Source organism: Gorilla gorilla, chromosome 5 (assembly GCF_029281585.2).
Source record: "Gorilla gorilla gorilla isolate KB3781 chromosome 5, NHGRI_mGorGor1-v2.1_pri, whole genome shotgun sequence".
NCBI classification, from domain to species: domain Eukaryota; kingdom Metazoa; phylum Chordata; class Mammalia; order Primates; family Hominidae; genus Gorilla; species Gorilla gorilla.
Genome location: NC_073229.2, coordinates 22,350,505 through 22,358,789, shown reverse-complemented (window position 1 = coordinate 22,358,789; position 8,285 = coordinate 22,350,505). Strand labels below are relative to the sequence as shown.

At 44.2% G+C, this 8,285-nt stretch overlaps 1 long non-coding RNA gene across 1 annotated transcript in view; it reads right to left on the bottom strand.

Annotated features, from left to right (window-relative positions):
• Positions 1-6,008: 6,008 nt before the first annotated feature.
• LOC129534306 (uncharacterized) overlaps positions 6,009-8,285 on the bottom strand; it is a 28,820-nt gene continuing 26,543 nt past the window's right edge. The window contains exons 3-4 of the long non-coding RNA XR_008680853.2: positions 7,733-7,822; positions 6,009-6,223 (exon numbers count right to left, since the gene is read on the bottom strand). This is a non-coding gene — a long non-coding RNA (uncharacterized lncRNA). The remainder of the gene's footprint in view (positions 6,224-7,732; positions 7,823-8,285) is intronic.

Genomic DNA, 8,285 nt, shown 5'->3' with positions numbered 1-8,285 from the left:
CCAACATGGTGAAACCCCATCTCTACTAAAAATACAAAAATTAGCCAGGCACGGTGGCACATGCCTGTAATCCCAGCTACTCCAGAGGCTGAGGCAGGAGAATCGTTTAAACCCGGGAGGCGGAGGTTGCAGTGAGCAGAGATCACACCACTGCACTCCAGCCTAGGTGACAGAGCAAGACTCCATCTCAAAAAAAAAAAAAAAAAGATTTTAGAGTATATGCCCTTTCCAACAGATGCCATTCTGCCTGCTGTGGATACAGAGAAGAGAAACTAGAGGCCATGGTTTTGGCAGAAGCAGCTCTATCACCCACACTCTCCGGTCTAGTCAGTGTCCAGTATTAGAAAGAAAGATTAGAAAGAAGATGTGGCTTCACTTGTCTGGTAATTTATAAAAAGGACTCATCAGAAAAGTAGTCAAATTTAGTATATTAGATTCAATGCAACGGTTATTTATGTTACTTTCTATGAGCTTACATTGGGTTTCTCAACCTTGGCACTATTGACATTTGGACCAGATGATTCTTTGTGGTGGGGGCTGTCCAGAGAATCACAGGATGTTCAGCAGTTCCCTGGCCTCGACACTCTCCATTCTAGTAGCAATGCCCTCTCCCCCAGCTGTGACAACTAAAATGCCTCCAGACATTGCCAAGTGTCCCCTGGCAGTGAAAATTGTCCCCAGGTTGAGGAGCACCGGCTTGACATGAGGCTCAAGGCTCACACCGTGTTGTTCTGTGATACACAGAGCCTGCTGTCAGCACACGTGGGATGAGGAGAAGCCACCAGTTGGTGTAGTTGGGAAACAGGAAGCAAGTACATTTTAGCACCTGTTCTTGATAGATAACTTCAAGAATAGCTATAATTTAGCAAGCATCTAATAAAAGTCAGACACTCTCCTTTGTAATTTCACATGTACTGCTTTTTTTGGGAAAATTTTTTTAAAGTATAGGAAAGTACAATAACTTCTCCTGTTTCCTTCCCCATTTCCTTTCCATCAGAAATTTAGTGTGTATCAATTACTTTTTTTTTTTCTTTTTGTTTTGAGACAGAGTTTCACTCTTGTTGCCCAGGCTGGAGTGCAATGGCGTGATCTCGGCTCACCACAACCTCTGCCTCCTGGGTTCTAGCGATTCTCCTGTCTCAGCCTCCCGAGTAGCTGGGATTACAGGCATGCGCCACCATGCCCAGCTAATTTTGTATTTTTTAGTAGAGATGGGGTTTCTCCACGTTGGTCAGGCTGTTCTCGAACTCCTGACCTCAGGTGATCTGCCTGCCTCACCTCCCAAAGTGCTGGGATTACAGGTGTGAGCCACCACGCCCGGCCTCAATCACCTTTTTATGCTTTTACTAGGTAGAAATACATCTATAAATATTTAATGTTGCTTTGGTATTTCAGAATATTTATATAAGTGGTATTATACTGTATAAAACTATCCGTGGCATTTTTTTTTTACTCAACATTTTTTTTTTTTTTTTGAGTCAGAGTTTCACTCTTGTCACCCAGGCTGGAGTGCAAATGGCGAGATCTCGGCTCACTGCAACCTCTGCCTCCCAGATTGAAGTGATTCTTCTGCCTCAGCCTCCCGAGTAGCTGGGATTACAGGTGCCTGCCACCATGCCCAGCTAACTTTTAGCATTTTTAGTAGAAACAGGGTTTTGCCATGTTAGCCAGGCTGGTCTCGAACACCTGACCTCAGGTCATTTACCCACCTCAGCCTCCCAAAGTGCTAGGATTACAGGAGTGAGCCACTGTGCCTGGCCTCAACATTGTTTTTATTTTATTTTATTTTTATTATTTATTTATTTATTTTTGAGACAGAGTTTTGCTCTTGTTGCCCAGGCTGGAGTGCAATGGCGTGATCTTGGCTCATCGCAACCTCCGCCTCCCAGGTTGAAGCGATTCTCCTGCCTCAGCCTCCCAAGTAGCTGGGATTACAGGCATGTGCCACCACGCCCGGCTAATTTTGTGTTTTTAGTAGAGATGGAGTTTCTCCATGTTGGTCAGGCTGGGCTTGAACTCCCAACCTCAGGTGATCCACCTGCCTCGGCCTCCCAAAGTGCTGGGATTACAGGCGTGAGCCGCTGCGCCCGGCCACAACATTGTTTTTAATAATTCCTTGATGTCGCTACGTATAAATCTGGTTCCTTTGTTTATACTGCACATATTGTTCCATTGTAGTTTATTTATCCATTCTTCTACACACAGACGTTTGAGCTAGTTCCAACTAATCTCTACTATAGAGCAACACTGCAGTAAACATCTTTATTTGTCTCTTTGCACACATGTACAAGTGTTTCTTCAGAAGCAGAATTGGGTCAGAGGTTGTACTCATTTTTTACTTTGCTGGATAATACCAAATTTTTCTCCAAAGTGATTGAATAAATTTGCATTCCCACTAATAGTGCATGAGAATCTTTGGTTTCCCACGATCCTCTCTAACACGTGGTTTTGTCAAAATTTTAAAGTTTTTCTAATCATATGGGAAAGTGAAATGATTTGTGGGAGTGAAATGTGGATTTACTTGCATTTACATGTTTGTGGTAAAGTTGTACAACTTTTCCTGCATTTGTTTTATTTTTATTTTTACTTATTACTACTTTTCTGAGACAGAGTCTCACTTGGTCACCCACGCTGAGGTGCAATGGTGTATAATCTTGGCTCACTGCAACCTCTGCCTCCCAGGTTCAAATGATTTTTGTGCCTCAGCCTCCCTAGTAGTTGGGATTACAGGTGTGCACCACCATGCCTGGCTCATTTATTGTATTTTTAGGAGAGATGGGGTTTCACCATGTTGGCCAGGCTGGTCTCCAACTCCTGGCCTCAAGTGATCCATTTGCCTCGGCCTCCCAAAGTGCTGGGAGCCATAGAGCCCAGCCTGTATTTTTTGACTATAGCAGTTTCTTCTGTGAATTACTGTATGTATCATTTACTCATTTTTTTCTATTGTATTTTCTTTAAAGTTTATTTAAAATAATTTTAGCATGTTTTTTATATTAATGCTTTGTTTTTCGTGTTGCAAACACTTTCTTTTAGGCTTTTGACTTTTTACATTTTTTCTAAGATGTCTGTTATTGTGTTGAAGTTTTTAACTTTCATGTAATTCAATTTACGTTTTTAAACATTTGTCCGTTTTGGGTCTTATTTAAGAAACCATTTCCAGTTGGTGCGATGGCTCACACCTGTAATCCCAGCACTTTGGGAGGCCAAAGTGGGCGGATCACGAGGTCAAGAGATCGAGACCATCCTGGCCAACATGGTGAAACCCTGTCTCTACTAAAAATACAAAAATTAGCCAGGCATGGTGGTGCATGCCTGTAGCCTACTTGGGAGGCTGAGGCTATTTTTTTCTTTGAAATGGAGTTTTGCAACATGATCAGGGCTCACTGCAACCTCCACCTCCCAGTTTCAAGGGATTCTCCTGCCTCAGCCTCCTGAGCAGCTGGGATTACAGGCATGCGCCACCACGCTAATTTTGTATTTTTAGTAGACACGGGGTCTCACCATGTTGGCCAGGCTGGTCTCAAACTCCTGACCTCAGGTGATTCACCCACCTCGGCCTCCCAAAGTGCTGGGATTACAGGCGTGAGCCACTGCGCCTGGCCCCTTTTGTTTAATTTTTGTTGCAAATATTTCTTAAGTTTGTTATTTTTGGTCTGTGACATTGTTGTGTTTTGCATCTTTTTTTGTGTGTGTAGTGAAATCTATCAATTTCCCCCATCATTCCTTCTATTACTTTTATACTTAGAAAGCTTCTACTGTCTCAAATCAGTTAAAGTCACATATGGTTTCCTTTAGAAAAACTTTTAAAGTTGTCTTTACAACTTGTTTTTCATCATATAAAAAGATGTTTATTATTATTTTTAAAGACAGTACAAAGGAGTTTAACATGAAAAGACATTCCCTTCTTTTCCTCTCAATTTCCATCTCTACTCCCCAGAGGTAATCACTGTTAGCAGTTTCTTGGGTATCAATTCCAGAATATTTTGTGAATATCAAGCATAAACAGGAGTCACAGTAACAGACTATTTAGGGAACTCGTTCTGTCATCTCAGAGTTGCTTGTCCCATCAGTGTATTCTGTTTACTACTATATCGATAAACAAAGCACTTGAAACATGATAGATGTAATTTGTTGAATTAAGTGAATTAGCAGATGAAAAATTTCTGAGACTGTCTTTTGCAAACAGAGGATTCATGTTTACTCCTTTTCAATATTTCATGTGCACTTACTCTTAATGTCTACGCTCCTCCTGCTAAGTCTATGGGTTATGAGGGGAAAAAAAAGCTAAGTTGCTAATAAAGTGCGTAGCAGAAAAAAAAAAAAGCTGAGTAGCATTGGCTTTCATGTCTCTCCACTCCTAGGGAAGTTGCTAGGTGATTCTGCAAACCTCACCAAGAGGCCACCAAACCGGCCCTGCAGCCATGTCCCCTGCACCCTCCTGAACTATATAAGCAGAGGCCAGGAAGGCTGTGGGAGGATTCCCTGGAGCAGGCAGTAGTCAGTCTAGTGCAAGGGTTCTTTGTCCGTCCTTGGCAGGTTGCAAACATCAATGGGAAAAATATTCCATCCTTATTTTCACTATCCTCTAGCTGAAATGTTGCATTTCCCCCAATTATGAATGTATGCAACAAACTATAGTAGTACCAGCCACAACTGTAACTTAGTCTCTAGTAGAAAGCACACGTGTTTTCATATTACATACAGCTGTTGCAGATATAGCAAAATACCTTTATACTCATCACTAGTTAGAAATCACTGTTAGACCTTGTCATGTTATGTTTTAATAAAGCATCATCTAAGTGAAAGAAGCCAGACACAGAAGGACAAGCACTACATCATTTCACTTGAGAAATATAAAATAGTCAAACACATAGAAGCAGAGAGCAGAATGATGGTTGCCAGGGGCTGGGGGAGTGGGAAACAGGAGGTGTTGGCCAAAGGGTACGACATTTCCCTTATACAAGTTCTAAAGAGCTACTGGAGAGCATGCTGTCTATAGTTAACAGAACTTGGATACTTGAGCATTTACCAAGAGGGTAGATCTTAACTGTTAGGTGCTCTCATCCCACCCGCCTCCCATCACGTGCACACATGCACATAAATACAGAGGGCAGGGGGAACCTTTTGGAGATGATGGATATGTTTATAACATAAATTGTGGGGTAGTTTCACGGGGGTGCACTTATACATTAAATATGTACAACTTTTTTTTTTTTTGAGATGGAGTTTCACTCTTGTTGCCCGTGCTAGAGTGCAGTGGAGTGATCTCAGCTCGCCGCAACCTCCACCTCCTGGGTTCAAGTGATTCTCCCACCTCAGCCTCCTGAGTAGTTGGGATTACAGGTGTGCACCACCAAGCTTGGCTAATTTTTTTGTATTTTTAGTAGAGATGGGCTTTCACCATGTTGGCCAGGCTGGTCTCGATCTCCTTTCCTCAAGCGATCCGCCCACCTAGGCCTCCCAAAGTGCTAGAATTACAGCCATGAGCCACTGCGCCTGGCCTGAATATGTACAGCTTTTTGTATATCAATTATATCCTAATAAAGTGATTTTTTTAAAAAAGAAGCATTATTACTAGAGTACACATTTTCAAATGATTATGATAACTGCATTTCAATGTAATTGATAACCTTTGTAGTCCTGTATATTTTATTTTATAAACTTAAAAACGTCTTTTTTTTTTTCTTTTTTTTTGAGACAGAGTTTCGCTGTTGTTGCCCAGGCTAGAGTGCAACGATGTAATGAATCTCAGCTCACCGCAACCTCCATCTCCCGGGTTCAAGCGATTCTCCTGCCTCAGCCTCCTGAGTAGCTGGGATTACAGGCATGCGCCACCACGCCCGGCAAATTTTGTATTTTTAGTAGAGATGGGGTTTCTCCATGTTGGTCAGGCTGGTCTTGAACTCCCGACCTCAGCTGATCCGCCTGCCTCGGCCTCCCAAAGTGCTGGGATTACAGGCGTGAGCCACTGTGCCCGGCCAAAAACATCATTGTAAAGAGTCCACAGCTTCACCAGACCACCAAAGGGACCCAAGCACAGGAAAGATGTAAAGGGAGAGTGTGGTGTGGGGCGATTCCCCTATGGGCTCTTCCTTGCCAGATGGACTCCAAGCTTGCCACTGGGAGAAACCAAGACCTACCTGTAAACCGGGAGGCTGCTGTGCCCCGCTTTGCTCACTGCTCGCGGAGATGCTGGGGTCTGAATGCCCATCTGGTGCTGACACTAGCACAGAATAATGAGAAAGTTTCTGAGAGAGGTGGACCCATCCTCTTCCCCATCCCCATCTTCCCTCCATCCCCATCCCCCAACTTCCCATCCCTGTGCCCTCCCCTTCCCCCTCACTGAATTAGGAGTCTGACTGAACATAGAAACTGGTCTCTCCTTTTCATCTAGAGAATTCCGAATGCAAAAGTCTTGCTGGAGCAGCCCGTCCCAGCGGGATGAAGAGAAAGCAGACAGAGAGAGCAGCTACACTCTCCCCATCTGGAATGTGGAGTGGAAGGATGTGCTGTGGGCCAAGTGAATGCAGCAGACAGTGACTCAGGCCATCTGGCTGGTGCCCCACCCAAGGTGGCTGGCTGGTGGGGAGCCCCCTGCATCATGTGCCCCAGGCTGTGATGGGGATAGCTGGCGGGAGCCTAGGAGTGGGACTCGGAGATGACCCAGTATGCATCAGACAACAGTGCCCTGGAGAGACCCTCAAAGGTCTCTTGAGCCCACACAAGGGGACCCTCCCAGAGAGAGAGTTTGACTGTCAGGACAGCTGCATGACTTACATAAAGGCACCTTTCCCCTAGTCCTTTCCCCTCCCTTCCCCACAACGCCAGAGGGGAAACAGCAGAGAGAGGGCTGGGCGTGGTGGCTCATGCCTGTAATCCCAGCACTTTGGGAGGCTGAGACGGATGGATCACCTGAGGCCAGGAATTCGAGACCAGCCTGGCCAACAGGGTGAAACCCCATCTCTACTAAAAAATACAAAAATTAGCCATCACCTGTAATCCTAGCTACTTGGGTGGCTGAGGCAGGAGAATGGCTTGAACTCAGGAAGCAGAGGTTGCAGTGACACGAGATGTGCCATTGCACTCCAACCTGGGCAACAGAGTGAGACTCTGTCTGAAGAAAAAAAAAAAAAAGAAAAGAAAAGAAAAAGAAAAAGAAACTGCAGAGAGAGAGGAGAAGAGGAGTAAAATGCAGAAAGAGCAAACAGCCCACCTTCCAGAACAGGGACTGCAAGCCTGGCCTTAGGTGGACGGGAAAAGCCTTTAAATGAATATAAAATTAATCTTTGCCTTCACTTAGTGAAATTTTCATACCTGAGATGGAGTCTTAATGACTAGAATGAAGTTTTTCTTAAAACTGAGTGACTAAAAGGCTGTCTGTTCAGCACAAGGAGTAAGGAAGGGGACAAAAATTTGGAGATTTGGAGCCAGAGGTTGAAAAAAGTATTTCATGGTGTGCACTAAACAATTTAGACTAGTCTTCCGTAATATTTATCCATTTGATCTCTGTCTTTTTAAAAACACATAACCACTCACTTTTTTCTTTTTTTTTTTTTTTACTTTATCTGAGTCACATACATTTTTACGGTTTCATTTTTTTAAAAACATGTAACTTTTTAATCCAACTGGAATTGATTTTGCCATGCTGTGGCGGAACAGGGACATGGCTTTTACCCTGAGGTTAGGATTGCAATGTGTCCAGGAAAGCCCTGGATTGTCACTGCATGCCTACCTGGGGGGTTTCAGTGAAGAGTCACTGACATTCCTCTTGAAACTTGCAGGGCTCTGCTTGATCATCATCAGGCAGGCTACTGCTCGGGCCCTGGGGAAGGAGAGGAAAGCACAGCAGCTGAGTCACCGGGAGGGAGACACTCATGTGTATAGGGAATCTGTACCCAGAGCTGCGAGGGAACATGCTTCCTGGCTCTGGGCCACACAGGCTGAACGGCAGTGGGAGGCTGACTGCCTTAGGTGGCTGAAGCAGAACGCTGAGGAATAGGATGGATTTGCTGACGTTTCTTGGAGGATCCGAAGTAGCTTTCACTGTTCCGCTGTCTCCCACTCTGCAGCGCTGCAGGGACTCCTCACCACCTCTGTCGTCCCTGTTCAGCCAAATACTCCATCTAATCCTCCTATCTCTGCCTGTCTTCCAGGCCTCTATCTTTTCTTTCATTTTCCTTTTCAAACTTAAATCTGTTTTCCTCCCTTTCATTTGCTTATCTATTGCTTTCTCCTTATTTTTTCTCATTACCTTTTTTTCCCCTCAAAATTGGAGGGATACTGAG